This window comes from Phyllostomus discolor, chromosome 3 (genome assembly GCF_004126475.2).
Source record: "Phyllostomus discolor isolate MPI-MPIP mPhyDis1 chromosome 3, mPhyDis1.pri.v3, whole genome shotgun sequence".
In the NCBI taxonomy this organism is placed as follows: domain Eukaryota; kingdom Metazoa; phylum Chordata; class Mammalia; order Chiroptera; family Phyllostomidae; genus Phyllostomus; species Phyllostomus discolor.
Window position 1 is genome coordinate 127173673 of NC_040905.2, and position 15281 is coordinate 127188953.

Here is a 15281-nt window from a genome sequence, read left to right on the forward strand (position 1 = left end):
GATGGTCAAATCAGTGAGCTGCAGGACAAGGTAGGAAAAAAAAAATACACCCAGAAAGAACAAGAAAAGGAAAAGACTTAGAAAGAATGAATAGATGGTGAGAGAACTGCAAGGCAACATGAAATGTAATAATATCCATATACTAGAAATACCAGAAGAAGAAGAGCAAGGGGTAGAAAATCTGTTTGAAAAGTAATGATGAAAAACTTCCCTAATTTAGTGAGAGAAAAAGTTACACAATTCCAGGAAACAAAGAGAGTCCCAATCAAGAGGAACCCAAACAGGCCCACTTGAAGACATATCATAATTAAAATGGTAAAATTCCAAGAAAAAGAATCTTAAAGGCAGCAAGGGAGAAACAGGAAGGAGCATACAAGGAATCCCCAATAAGACCAGCAGATGACTTCTCAGTGGAAACTCTCCAGCCAGAAGAGAATGGCAAAAAATATTCCAAGTAATGGAAACCAAAACCCTGTAACTAAGACTACTCCATCCAGCAAGGCTGTCAATGAAAATAAAAGGCCAAATAAGGAGTTTCTTAGACAAAACAAGTCTAAAAGAATACACCTCTTCCAAACCAGCTCTGCAAAAGAGGCTAAGGTGATTGCTTTAACAAAAAGGAAGAAAAAGTGTGAGAGAGAAACACAGGTACAAAAAAAATGGCAGTGAGTAAGTACCTATCAATAATAACTGAAACCATACATGGATTAAATTCTCCAATCAAAAGACATAGAATAGCTTATTGGAAAAGAAATCAGGATCCAAACATATGCTGCTTACAAGAGACCCACCTTAGAACAAAAGACCTGCAAAGACTGAAAGTGAAGGGCTGGAAACAAATTTTCCAAGCAAATGGACAGGAAAAAAAAAAAAAAAAAGCTGTGATAGCAATACTCACATCAGACAAAATAGACTTCAAAACAAGAGTTGTGAAAAGAGGCCAAGAAAGTCACTTCATAATACTCAAGGAAAGAATCCATCAAGAAGACATAAAAGTTATAAATATATAAAAATCCAACATAGGAGCATCCAAATACATAAAGAAACTCTTGGAGGACTTCAAGAAAGATACTGACAGCAACACAATTAGAGTAGAGGATTTCAACACCCCACTGTCAAAAATGGATAGATCTTCTGAACAAAGTATCAACAAAGATATTGTGGCACTGAACAATGTCCTAGATCAAATGGACATAACTGAGATATATAGATCCTTTCTTCCCAAAGAAACAAAATATACATTCTTTTCAAATGCACATGGAACATTTTGAAAGATAGAGCAGATGATAAGATACAAAACAACCCTCACCAAATTCAAGAAAATTGAAATCCTATCAAGCATTTTCTCTGACCACAGAGGACTAAAATGAGAAACTAACCTCAAGGAAAATAATTCAAAAACACTCAAACTCATGGAGATTGAATAGCATGCTATCAAACAAGGAGTGGGTCAAGAATGAGATTAAGGGAGAAATCAAAATATTTCTGGAAAAAATGAAAATGAACTCATAAGTATCCAAAACGTATGGGACACAGCAAAGGCAGTCCTGAGAGGAAAGTTCATAGTGATATAGGCCTACATAAAAAAATAGAAAGATTTCAAGTAAATAACCTCACCCTACAGCTATAAGAACTCAAAGAACAAAGACAGCCCAGAGCAAGTAGAAGGAAGGAAATAACCAAGATCACAGCAGAATTAAATGACATAGACACTAAAAATACATTTCTAGGGATCACTAAATCCAGAATGTGTTTCGTTGTAAAGATAAACAAAATTGACAAGCCTTCAACCCGACTCATCAAGAAAAAAAGAGAGAGGATCCAAATAAACATAATCAGAAACAAAAGAGGAGAGGTTACAACTGATACAACAGAAATACAAAGGATTGTAAGAAATTACTATGAAGAAGTATTTGCCAAAAAATTAGAAAACCTAGGAGAAATGGAGAAATTACTAGAAAAATATAATCTTCCAAAACTGAATGAAGAAAAAGCAGAAAGCCTGAAGGACAATAAACAGCTGACAAAATTGAAGCAGTAGTCAAAAAACTTCCAACACAAAAAAGCCCTAGACCAGACAGTTTCACAGGAGAATTCTACAGAGCATTAGAGAAAGATCTGACACCTATCCTTCACAGACTATTCCAAAAAGAAAACCCAAGAAGATGGAAGACTCCCAAACTCTTTTTATGAAGCCAACATCATCCTCATTCCAAGATCAAATTAAGTCACAACAAGGAAAGAAAATTTCAGGCCAATATCAGTAATGAACATAGATGCTAAAATCCTCAACAAAACATTGGGAAACAGCACTCTTGCAGTACATTCTAAAGATCATGTACCATGACCAAGTGGGGTACATCCCAGGGATGCAAAGATGGTACAATATTCACAAATCAATATATGTAATACATCACAAACAAATCTGAAGACAAAAATCACATGATCATATCAATAGATTGGGGAAAATCATTTGATAGGGTACAGCACCTACTGATGTTGAAAACACTCAGCAAAGTAGGAATAGAGGGAGCATTTCTCAACCTAATAAAGGCCGTATATGAGAGACCTACAGCCAACATCATACTCAATGGGAAAAAACTAAAAACTTTCCCACTAAGATCAGGAATTAGACAAGGATTTCCACTTTCAATACTTCTATTGAACATAGTATTGTAAGTCATAGCCACAGCAACCAGACAAAAAAAAAGGAAATAAAAGGCATTCAAATTTGGAAAGAGGAAACAAAACTGTTGTTGTTTGCAGGTGATATGATATTGTACGTAGAAAATCTTATAGATTCCACCAAAAAACTGCTCGACCTAATAAATGAATCTGGCCAAATAGTGGGATACAATGTCAATATTGAGGGATTAAAGGCAGTTTTGCATACTGACAATGAAATCTCAAAAACAGAAATCAGGAAAAAAATTCCAATTTGTTATAGCAACAAGAAAAATAAAATACCTAGGAATAAACCTTACCAAGGAGGTAAAAGACCTGTACTCAGAAAGCTACACAACACCAAAGGGAGAAATTAAGGAAGACACAAACAAGTGGAAACATACACTGTGTTCATGGATTGGAAGAATTAACATCATCAGAATGTCCAAACTACCCAAAGCAATTATAGATTCAATGCAATACCTATTAAAGTCCAATGGCATATTTGGGAGATACAGAACAAACACTTCAAAAATGTATATGGAACCACAAACATCCCCGAATAGCTGCAGCAATTTTGAAAAAGAAGAACAAAGTAGGAGGGATCACAATACCTGATATTAAACTGTATTACAAGGCCACTGTAATCATAACAGCCTGGTATTGGCATAAGAACAGACACATGGACCAGTGGAACAGAATAGACAGCTCAGAAATAAACCCAAGTCTCTATGGTCAATTAATATTTGACAAAGGGTGTAGCAGCATAAAATGGAGGAAAAAAGCCTCTTCAACAAATGGTATTGGGAGACTTGGACAGCTACATGCAAAAACATGAAACTCGACCACCAACTTATACCATATACAAAAATAAATTCAAGGTGGATAAAAGATTTAAATATAAGTCATGACACCATAAAAGTCCTTCAGGAGAATGTAGGCAGGAAAATCTCAGATATTTCATACACCAATATTTTTACTGATATGTTCCCTAGAGCAAGGGACATAAAGGAAAGAATAACCAAATGAGATCTCATCAAAATAAAAACCTTCTGTATGGCTAAAGAAAATAGCATTAAAATGAACAGAGAACCAACTGTATGGGAAAATATATTTGCCAATGATGCCTCAGACAAGGGTTTGATCTCCAAAACATAAAAAGAACTCACACGACTCATTCTGAGAAGTCAAGCAATCCAATTAAAAAATGGGCAAAGGACTTGAACAGACACTTCTCCAAGGAGGACATAGAGAGGGTCCAGAGACATATGAAAAGATATTCAATATTGCTAGCTATCATAGAGGTTCAAATTAAAACCACAACAAGATACCACTTCACATTGGTCAGAATGGCCATCATAAACAAAACAATAAACAACAAGTGTTGGAGAAATTGTGGAGAAAAAAGTACCCCAGTGCACTGTTGGTGGGATTTCAGACTGGTGCAGCCACTATGGAAAACAGTATGGGATTTCATCAAAAAACAGCCATTCAAAAGAACCTGCACACTCTAATGTTCATAGCAGCACAATTTACAATAGCCAAGTGCTTGAAGCAACTTATGTGCCCACCACAAATGAATGGATCCAAAACTATGGTGCATTTACCCAATGGAATTGTACACAGTGGAAAGAAAGAAGGAGCTTCTACTCTTTGTGACAGTATTGATGTAACTGGACAGCATTATGCTTAGTGAAATAAGCCAGGTGGTGAAAGACAAATACCATGTGGTCTCACCTTTAACTGTAAACTAATCAACAAAAGAAACAAGCAAGCAAAATATAACCAAAGACATTGAAATTGGGAACAAGCTGACAATAACCAGACAGGTGAGGGGAGGGCATAATGGGGGAAAAGGGTGAAGGGTTTACAGGAACAACTATAAAGAACACATGGACAATAGCAAGGGGGTTGAAAACAGGGGAAGGGGGTGGGGAAGGCTAGGGTGGTGTGGAGGGGAGGGGGAAAATGGCAAAAAACTTTAGTTGAACAACAATAAAAATCAAAAGCAAAAAATTATTTTTAACATAATCCAAAAGAAAAAAAGAAATGTATAATCTGTATAAAAGGAATAAATGCCCATCAGTAAATGAATGGATCAAAAATACAGTACATCTATATGATGGAATAAATACCACGCAGCTGAAAGGAAGAAGGAGCTCCTACTCTTTGCAACAGCATGGATGGATCTGGAGAGCATTATGCTAAGTGAAATAAGCTAGCTGGTGAAAGACAAATACTATATAATCTCACCTTTAACTGAAACCTAATCAACAAAACAAACAATGAAGCAAAATATAACCAGAGACATTGAAATTAATAACAAACTAATAGTAAGCAGAGGGGAGTGGGCAGGGATAATTGGGAGAAAGGGGAAAGGGTTTTCAGGAACATCTCTGTAAAGGAAACGTGGACAAAATCAAGGGTTGGTGGAATCAGGGTGGGAGGTGGGGATAGCTGGATTGGAGGGGTGTAGTGAGGGGGGGAATGGATCAACTCTACTTGAACAACAATACAAAATATAGTAAAAGACCAAGAGAAGTGTGATATTAGGAATACCAGTGAAGTGAGAGAAGAAAGATTAAAATGCCATATAAAAGGGAGGATAAAAATATCAAACAACAAAAGCAAACAAAACAAAAAATAAATGGAAAGAAGAGAAATAAAAAATGCAAGTTCTGAAGGAAAGCAAAGTTAAATTTGTCTCCATTGTTTGTGTTCTCCTTCTGACTTCTTTCTGGATCTATCTCTGATTTTCTTATGTCTCTAGTTCTTAGGTCTTATTCTGAGGGGGGTGGGGGGAGGTGAAAAAAAACCTCCTGCTGATTTTAAACCTGCCTGGCCAGTTCTGCAGACCCTCCAGGATCATGCAGACAGAAGAGGGCTTGGCCCTGTCTTTTCCCTCTTCTGTGTTCTGCAAGGATGGGGCTTAGTCTGGGGTACAATAATCACAGTTGCCCAGTTTCCAGGCCACACCCTCCAAGCAATGTGTGGCCCACACTGTCCACTCTGTGTCTTTGTGCCAGGCTGGTGCCAATAATCCACCTCATTTTGCACCCCTCTGATCAGCCCATGAGGTGACCCAAGTGGGAGGAAATCACACTCATACTCTTCCCTCTTCTCTGGCTGGGGGACTGTGTACTGGAGGTCCCTTTTCACTGGTTCAGTTTCCCCTCTGAAAAATGTCCTGTTGGGTTGCTGCTGCCACTCTTAGCCATTGCCCAGTTTTCCACACAGTCCAACTTTCTGACCAGTCCAGAGTCTTTCAAGGTAATGGCCAAGGGCCATCTCTTCTCCCAGCTCCAGGTATTACCCAGCCCCTCAAATTCTCTGACTCTATCCCAGCTGGTGACCTCAGTCCCAGTGGGGTACACCCCCAGCTGTGTGTCACTTGCTGCCTTTTTATCCGCCCCCCCCCCAGGGACTTTACATGTCCAGGACTCTCCTGGTGTGGGTCTGGGATTTCTCCAGTCTGTAAGGGAATGGAGCTGCTGGGCGGCTACCACTGACCCAGCTCTCTTCCCATGTTCCTACAGTAGCCACGGCCTCCTGCATAAGGCTCGGTGACCTTCCTATCAGCCTATAAACCTAAATCACCCATTTTAAAGCATCCTCTGTGCACTTTGGCTTCCAAACTTCATATCAGCTTGAATTCTGTTGGCTGCTCACTCTGTTTTTCAGAAGATTGGTTAAGTGTCCCAGCTGGGTGCACAAGAAAGTGGGCTGAGCTCCCACCTACATTGCCACCATCTTCAGATGCTTCAGCATAATTTTTAAGGATCAGAGGATTTTCAGAATAATAAAGGAACACTGGCTTCAACTTAAAGTCATCAGCTGCATTAGCCCCTAATAAGATAGTCAGCCTATCCCTTGAAGCTTTGAAGCCAGGCATTGACTTCTCTCTAGCATGAAAATCCTGAATGGCATCTTCCTCCAGTATAAGGGAGCTATTTTTCTACATTGAAAATCTGTTTTTCAGTATAGCCACCTTCAATAATTATCTCATCTAGATCTTCTGGATTACCTGTTGCAGCTTCCATATCAGCACTTGCTGCTTCACCTTGGTACTTTTATGTTACAGAGATGACTTCTTTCTTTAAACTTCATGAACTTGCTTCTGCTAACTTTAAATTTTTCTTCTGAAGTTTCTTCACCTCTCTTAGACTCATATTATTGATGAGAGTTAGGGCTTTGATCTGAATTAACTTTAGTTTAAGGGAATGTTATGGCTGGTTTGATCTTCCACCCAGACTAAAACTTTCTCTGTATCAGCAATAAGTTTCTTTTACTTTATTATTGTGTGTTCACTGGAGTAGTACTTTTACCTTACTTCAAGAACTTTTCCTTTGCGTTCACAGCTTGGCTAACTGTTTGGCAGATGAGGCCTTGCTTCCAGCATAGGTCTCATTGAAATCCTCATATGGTTTTTCTTTCTTTTACCTTTTCTTAGGATAAACTCAATCTGGTCAAAATGATCAAAATGATCATTAAAACACACTAGTGTGTCACAGGTACTGGGGATAAATGGACAAGGCAGTGGAACTATCTGCAGCCCTCACTGTCTGGGGTACAATACCCACACTGGTTATCAGAATTTGCATTCCTCACTAAGCTTAACCATTTCTAGCTTTTAATTTAAAGTGAGAGACATGTGACTTTTCCTGTCACTTGAACACTTAGAAGACATTTTGAGGTCACTAACTGGTCTTGTTTGTGTCTCAGGTAATAGGAAGGCTGAAGGAGAGTGAGAGAGGTGAGGAAATGGCCAGTCAGTGGAGGAGTCAGAACAACACATTTATCAGTTTCCTTGTCTTAATATGGGTGCAGTTTGTGGTGCCCCCAAAATTACAATAGTAACATCAAAAATCACTGATCAAAGTTCACCATAACAAATATAATATAATGAAAAAGTTTGAAATACTGTGAGAATTATCAAAGCATGGCATAGACACAGAGCAAGCAAATGCTGTTGGAAAAATAGCACTAATAGATGGCAGTGCAGGGTTGCAATAAATCCTCAATTTGTAAAAGAAAATGAAACAAAACCATGTAATATCTGTGAAGCTCAGTTAAGTGAAATGCAATAAAATGAGGTGTGCCTTTCACAGATATGGCTTTCACTTATTTAACAAATATTTACTGAATGCTTATAATGTGTTGGGCCTTGTTCTAGCTATGTGGAATTCAATGATGAGCAAGACATAAAGTATTTGCATTCTAGTTTGTCTGGAATGTGCTGACAAGGATCTTTAGTAGAATACTAATTAGGAGTGGTGACCATTGCCTTACTCCTGATTAAATGGAATGGCTGTAAGGAGTAGGGAAAAACTTAGACCATGAGAAAATAGGAACCTAGCTAGCTAGAGCCAGGAGATTACTAGGTTAATGAACAAACATCCTGCCTTCCTGCCTTGTGCAAGAATGCTTGGTTTGAAATTCCCACACGCGGTCTTTGTAAGCGAATTGCTAACTGCCATGTCCGCTTCTGTATAACGCTTGCTTGCCCGCCTCTATATAAGGACGTAGTGGTAAGCGCTCAGCGCATCTCTCCTTTGCAGCCCCTTGTGGGTACCTTGTCTCTGGACACTCTGAGAGTTCGCCCCTGTGCAGGTTAAACTTGGCCAATAAAGTAACATCCTTGATTCCCTGAAAGTTTCCAACATTTGTTCTCACGTTTGCTGGATGCAACAATGGCTCTAACATTTCACCATTAAATCTTTCTCATGTTTCCATATCAAAATGAGTTTTTAGTAGATAACTTTTATCACATTAAGGAAATTCCCTTCTATCCATGTTTTACTTTGGGGGGATGAGGGTTGTCACAAATGAGTGCTGAAATTCATTTTCTGTATTCATTTAAATTCTTGAGTGATTTTTTGTTTCTTTTTTTACCTTTTCTTGGAATAAACTAAAACTGGTCATAATGGATCTCTCTCTTTCTCTGTTAATACTTTATTTTTGATTTTTTGTTTATGCTCATAGTTTGTGAGAGTTTATGTTTAGTCCTGACCAGTTCAACAATAAAGACAGCTGAGACCTAGAGTAAGTCAGATCTGCCCCTTAACTTCTTTCCATTTCAAAACCCTTCTATGTCCCCCACCCTTTTTTCTTTCCACCCACTAACTCCTCCAGCAAGTTCATGGACACTTTCCTTCCTGTGTATAAATTACATTCCCAGCAACCCCTTAATGCCCCACCACCACACACACTCCAAAGGATTATGGTGTGTTAATCATTAACTATAAAAAGGATGATCATGGAAGACTGTGTTTGCCTTGTGTAAAGGAGTCAGGGCAAACTTAGCCAAGGACTCCTATTCCTTCTCCAGAATGTCTCCATCAGTCAAGGAAAGGCATACTAGGCACAGCTTGGTTTTTCAAGTTCAAGGCCCAGATATTGGAGACCCCTACTCTAACCAACTGAACTAATCAGCCAGTGTGGTATCTGCACTTTTAAGCAAAGATAACAAGTAAGGAAAACAAAACTAACAAATCGAAAATGCTCGCACTGAAGACTTGAGCAGCCAAGGTGTTTTTACCAGAATTTCTTAGGTGTTGTGTAACATTATTTAGTAAGTGACTGCGAGTATTAGGAGTATGTACATACAAAACCCAGTAAGCATAACAGCTGAGATTTTCATTTTAAGCCTTTTGGTGACATTTAGCTTTTTTAAACCTACATGCACATGTTAACTTGATTACATGTTTTGAGGAAAAATATTTAATTGAGTCTGGGCAGCAACTGAGTTTTTCCCTGAACTGTATGCTTAGCTCCATTGTCCAGAAAATATGCAAACCACCTCAGGAAACTTTGAGAAACATACACATACAACCATTAGGTGGTCAAGGGAAGTTCAAAAAAACCTATGTGGAAGTGGATTACAGGATCTTGCTAGGGTTGGGAGAGAAGTGAGTATTTTCCTTGCTTGGAGGTTATATATGCCAAACCACTATGACTACTTGGATTACTTAGTGAAGAGGTATTTAGACTCTATTTTTTTCAAAATTTATGTTTAAGTATATTTTATTGATTATGTTATTACATTTGTTCCATTTTTTCTCCCTTTTATCCCCCTCCTTCCTGTACCTCCACTCCCACCAGCATTCTCCCCACCTTAGTTCAAGTCCATGAGTCATATGTATAAGTTCTTTGGCTTCTCCATTTCATATACCATTCTTAACCTCCCCTTGTCTATTTTGTACCTAACATTTATGCTTCTTATTCCCTATACCTTTTCCCTCATTCTCCTCTGCCCGCCCCCTCCCTGCTGATAATTCTCCATGTGATCTTCATTTCTCTGATTCTGTTCCTGTTCTAGTTGTTTGCTTAGTTCATTTTTGTTTTTGTTTTTTTAGATTCAGTTGTTGATAGTTATGACTTTGTTGTCATTTACTGTTCATAGTTTTTATCTTTTTCTTAGATAAGTCTATTTAACATTTCATATAACAAGGGCTTAGTGAACTCCTTTAACTTGAACTTATCTGGGAAGCACTTTATCTGCCCTTCCATTCTAAATGAGATTTTTGCCAGATAGAGTAATCTTGGATGCAGGTCCTTGCCTTTCATGACTTGGAATACTTCTTTCCAGCCCTTTCTTGTCTATAAGTCTTCTTTTGAGAAATCAGCTGAAAGTCTCAGTGTGAATTCCTTTGTATCTACCGCTCTGCTTTTCTCTTGCTGCTTTTTAATATTCTCTCCTTACCCTTAATCTTGGGTAACTTAATTATGGTGTGTCTTGATGTGTTCCTCCTTGGGTCCAATTTCTTTGGGACTCTCTGAGCTCCCTGGACTTCCTGGAAGTCTGTGTCCTTTGCCAGATTGGGGAAGTTCTCCTTTATTATTTTCTCAAATAAATTTTCAATTTCCTGTTCTCCCTCTGACATCCCTATGATTCAGATGCTGGAACATTTAAAGTTGTCCCAGGGATTGTAAAGCCTCTTCTCATTTTTTTGAGTTCTTGTTTCTTCATTCTGTTCCGGTTGGATCCTTATTTCTTCCTTTTGTTCCAAATTGTTGAGTCCCAGTTTCCTTCCCTTCACTGTTGGTTCCCTGTATATTTTTTTGTTTCACTTTGCATAGCTTTCATTTCTTTCTCTGTTTTGCATCTGTACTCAATCATTTCTGTGAGCATCCTGATTACCAGTGTTTTGAACTCTGCACCTGATAGGTTGACTACCTCCTCATCGCTTAGTTCTTTTTCTGGAGTTTTGATTGATTCTTTCATTTGGGCCATAATTCCTTGTCTTGGCACACCATTATGTTATAAGGGGAAGACCCTTACATATTTGCCAGGGTGCAGCAACCCTCTTTGGTGTGTTGTGGCACTGTATATGAGGGTGGGGTAAGAGAAGGAACAATGTTGTTTTCTCATTTCTCGTGCCACTTTCAGTCAGTTCCTCTGCTATCCACAAGCAAATTAGGGCTTTTTGGTGCTAATTCCTGGGTGGGTGGATTTGTGTATGTTGTAGAACCCCATGGGTCTTTCCTATGAACTCTCCTGTGATGCTGGGAGTTTCTCCAACTGGACCACTACAGGTTTTTATAATCAGAAATTTTGAGGCTTTAGTTTCCCATGCTGGAACCCTGGGTTGAGCAGTCTGTCTCGCTCCTCAGTTGTTCCTCCTGGCTTATTTGCATGTGAATGTGGGACTGTCATGTCTGCCAGCCACTGTCTTGTCCACTCAGTCCATCATCTTGCTATGCATCTGTCTTCACCCCAGTTCCAATGAATGTTTCTTCTTTGACTCCTTGGTTGTTGGACTTCTGTAGTTAGATTTCCTGCAGGTTATTGTTGTTTTATGTTTTTAAATTTGTTGCTGTCCTTCTTTTGTTTGTGCAAGGAAACAAAGCATATCTACCTATGCCTCCATTGTGGCTGAAAGTCTAGTCCTTCTATTTATATGAATGTAGAGCTTACATTTCAGATGAGAGCTTCAAGTCTTTTAAAAGCCAATCTGACCAGCAGTCGTACTATCTTTCTTAGAAGAGTTTTCTGGGGCTCAGTGTAAAGGTCTGGTCTCACACTAGGAAAGTTATCTTAGCTTTTTCACTGGCAAAGAATGTTGAAAACCTGGAAAAGAGATATTATGTGAAACTAAGATCACTGAAAATAGAAAAACATAACTTTTTGGGCAGAAGGCAATCTTCCAGTTTTGATGAGAGGATGGCAATGTTTTCTTTTTGGTAGAACAGAATAATAGGTAAGCTCATTTTAAGGTCTGAATGGTAAGTTTTCTTTTTCAATGTGTGTTTTAATGTAGTAGTTGAAGGACATAGTATGAAAATTTCATCTAAATTGCAGAATAATGGAAATAACTCAACTGGTGATCTATAGGTGTTGGGGACCACTCTGTGTGGTTTCTTAGACTGTAGCCCCACAAAAGCAAGCCCTGAAAGGGGCTAGGAAGTATCCCTGGAAAACCAGGTAAAAACGCAGGTGGCAGACATGACCCAACTCTAAAACTGAGGGTTCCCGTAGAAATCAGGCCTGATAAATATGTGTATCCTTTGAAGCTTGCTCTGCGTTGTTTTATATAGCCCTGGTGATATAAACCAGATGTTTAAATTCAAGGCATAATGAGTAAACTCCTTATCTCATGAAACACATCTTAAAGAGCCTCTGGTATGACTAACAGACCCTGGCCTATGACAAATCTCTATGTTCCTTCAACTGTTATCTATAGATAATCCCTGTTTTTGTATGACTATAGCCTTTCCACATTGACTGATGAGCTATGCATGTATGCTGTATATATCTACACATACCATTCCCAATAAAAGCCATTTGGGAGAAGGGCAGGGGTCATTCTCCACTAGAGGGAATTGTCATCCCCTTTCCCATTGGAACAGCAAGATTGTGTCCGGGATGACTTACTTACCATCTGCGGTGGATGGGAGGATTCTGCAGGCCTGAGGTCCTCCCACAGATAGGGGACTGTTTAAGACACTATGGTGTCTTAAAACACTATGGTGACAGATGCATTGGATGTCAAGCATCTGTTTAAAAAATAAAGAAAAAAAACAGAATGAGGCAGATATCTGTGTATTGATGTGGAGGCCTGCCACAAATTCATTCTAAGAAAATTTTTCATGGACAGAATACTGTGTGTTATATGGTACCTGTTATGTAAAAGTGATTGAGAAATAAGAATCTATACTTATTTGAGCTTGAATACAGATTAAAAAATTCTGAAAAGAGACATAGAAATCATAACTGTGGCCCCTGTGGGAATGAGAGCATGAACCTGAACGAGGTTGGGGCTAGGTGGCAGATTTCCCATTGTGTACCTTTTCTTTTTCTGGAGCTACCTGATGGCATTACTCCCCAAAAATTAAAAACAAAGAAATAAAAGTAATATATAAAAACTTAATGTTGATTACTTAATTTCTATCTTTGGTTGAAGGAAGTCTGATGCTAATTCAGTAGCAAAGGGGATAGCTGCCCAATGTGCAGGCTGTAACCTGCCAGCAAACAGAAGGGAAGGGTGTTCCTCCACCACTACAGTGAGTGGTATTTGAGGACTTGGGGGTTCATTTTCATCCAAAACAGCAGCCTGTTCTGGAGCCTAAATAGATTCCTGTGAACACTTTCCCTCCCACAGCTCTTAGGCAGGAGAATAGGAATGGGCAACACTTTACTAAACCTGAACCCTTTGAAAAATCTTATCTTGAGAACATTTCCCCTCCATATTCTTGTACTTTAATGATTTTTATCACTGGAGTCTGAGCCTTTATCAGTAGAGAGCAGCACCATCTACAAGAATGTTCTGCAGTCATAGAAACATGTTAGACCTGACACACCTGTGTATGGTAGCTGTTGACCACATAGTAAGTACTTGAAATGTAGCTATTATGACTAAAGAAATAATTTTTAAATAGTATTTAACTTAATTTAAATCTAAATAACCACATGTGAATGGTGCACATAGTCACATCTGTCTGGTTAAAGTGGTAGGGACACATCTAAGGTTTAGCGTAGTCCTAAGTTACTGAAACAAAAATGCATCCAAAAGTTCTCCCTTCTTAAAAAAGCCATTGTTCGCTCAAAAAATATTTATTAAGCACCTTCTATGGACACACACAGTTATCATTCCCAGGATAGTACCATGAACATAAAAGACAAGGCCTGGATCCTCATAAAACTTACACTGTAGTTCAAAGATCAGCAAACTATGATCCTGGGCTAATCCAGACCTCCATCTGTTTCCATGTACATTTTTACATTTTAAAATATTTGAAAAAACCAGAAGAGAAATAATTCATGATACATGAAATTCAAATTTCATTATTCATAAATCAGTCTTGGGGGGAACACAGCTCTTCCCATTTGTTTATGTTTTGTCGATGGCTGCTATCTCAATCAGAGCCTTTTGCAATAGAGGCTATGCAGCCCTCAGAGCCTAAAATATTTACCATCTGGTGCTTTACAGAAAATGTTTGCCAACTCCTGTTCTAGTAGATAGCCATGTGTCAGACTCCAAGCACTTTGCAGGCATTGTCTCTTTTGAGCTTCGAGACAACTCTGATAGAGGTTCTGTTAATGCCTACACTGGCAAAATGTGAACCCCAAGCCTGAGAATATGCATTTCTACCTAGCTTCCAGGTGATGTTGATGCTGCTGGTTTGGAGATGACAGCCTCCAGGTCAGTGATTTTCAACTGTTGTTGCATATAGAATCCTCTGAGACTTTAAAAAAAAGATGCCCAGCACTGTCCCTGCCCTGCCCTGAGATTCAGATTTCATTGGTCCAAGACCCAGGCATCAGTATTTTTAAAAAAGCTTTCCTGGTGCCCTGAGCAGTGTGGCTCAGTGGACTAAGTGCTGGCCTGTGAACCAAAGGGTCACCAATTTTATTCCCAGTCAGGGCACATACCTGAGTTGTGGGCCAGGTCCCCAGTAGGGAGCATGTGAGAGGCAACCACACATTGATGTTTCTCTTTCTCCCTCCCTTCCACTTCTCTAAAAATAAATAAATCATCTTTAAAAAAAGCTTTCTTGATGATTCAAATATACAGGCAAAGTTGAAAATTGCTGCCTGATAAAAATCATATTGAACTGTAATAAAGTGAACATTCAAATGGCAATCCAATGACGTACTTCTAGTTCTCATTCTAAGATGACACACGGAAAAGTTGCTTCTGCTCTCTAGGGCTCTATTTTCTTTGCAGGTGGAAAATGAGGAGACTCACATTAGACAATCTCAGAGGGCTCAAGCTCACTGAATTATCAGATCCTTTCACAAATGGGTGGGGCAGGGGGTCGGGAGAAACACCCAGGTCTTCCCATGCTCTGAGTGTACAACATCATGTGCAAACACCAGGTACATTTACAGTAAAACTTACAACTGACAGCTGCTGTTAATTCTTCTTTGGCACTTTATCAATATGGAAATATTTGCATATAGCCACACTACACACACAGCAAGAAATCATTAACAATTATGACTTAATGACAGTGAAAGTAATGTTTTATTGTAGGAAACTTGGAAAATTATAAAAAAAACCCGAAGAAGTAAACCCTAAGATCCCTAGAACTGTGCTTTGAACAGCCTCATTTATGAGATCTCAGCCAACTAAATGGTATTGTGATCAATTTCCCATAGAAGCAGGGAGGGCTGA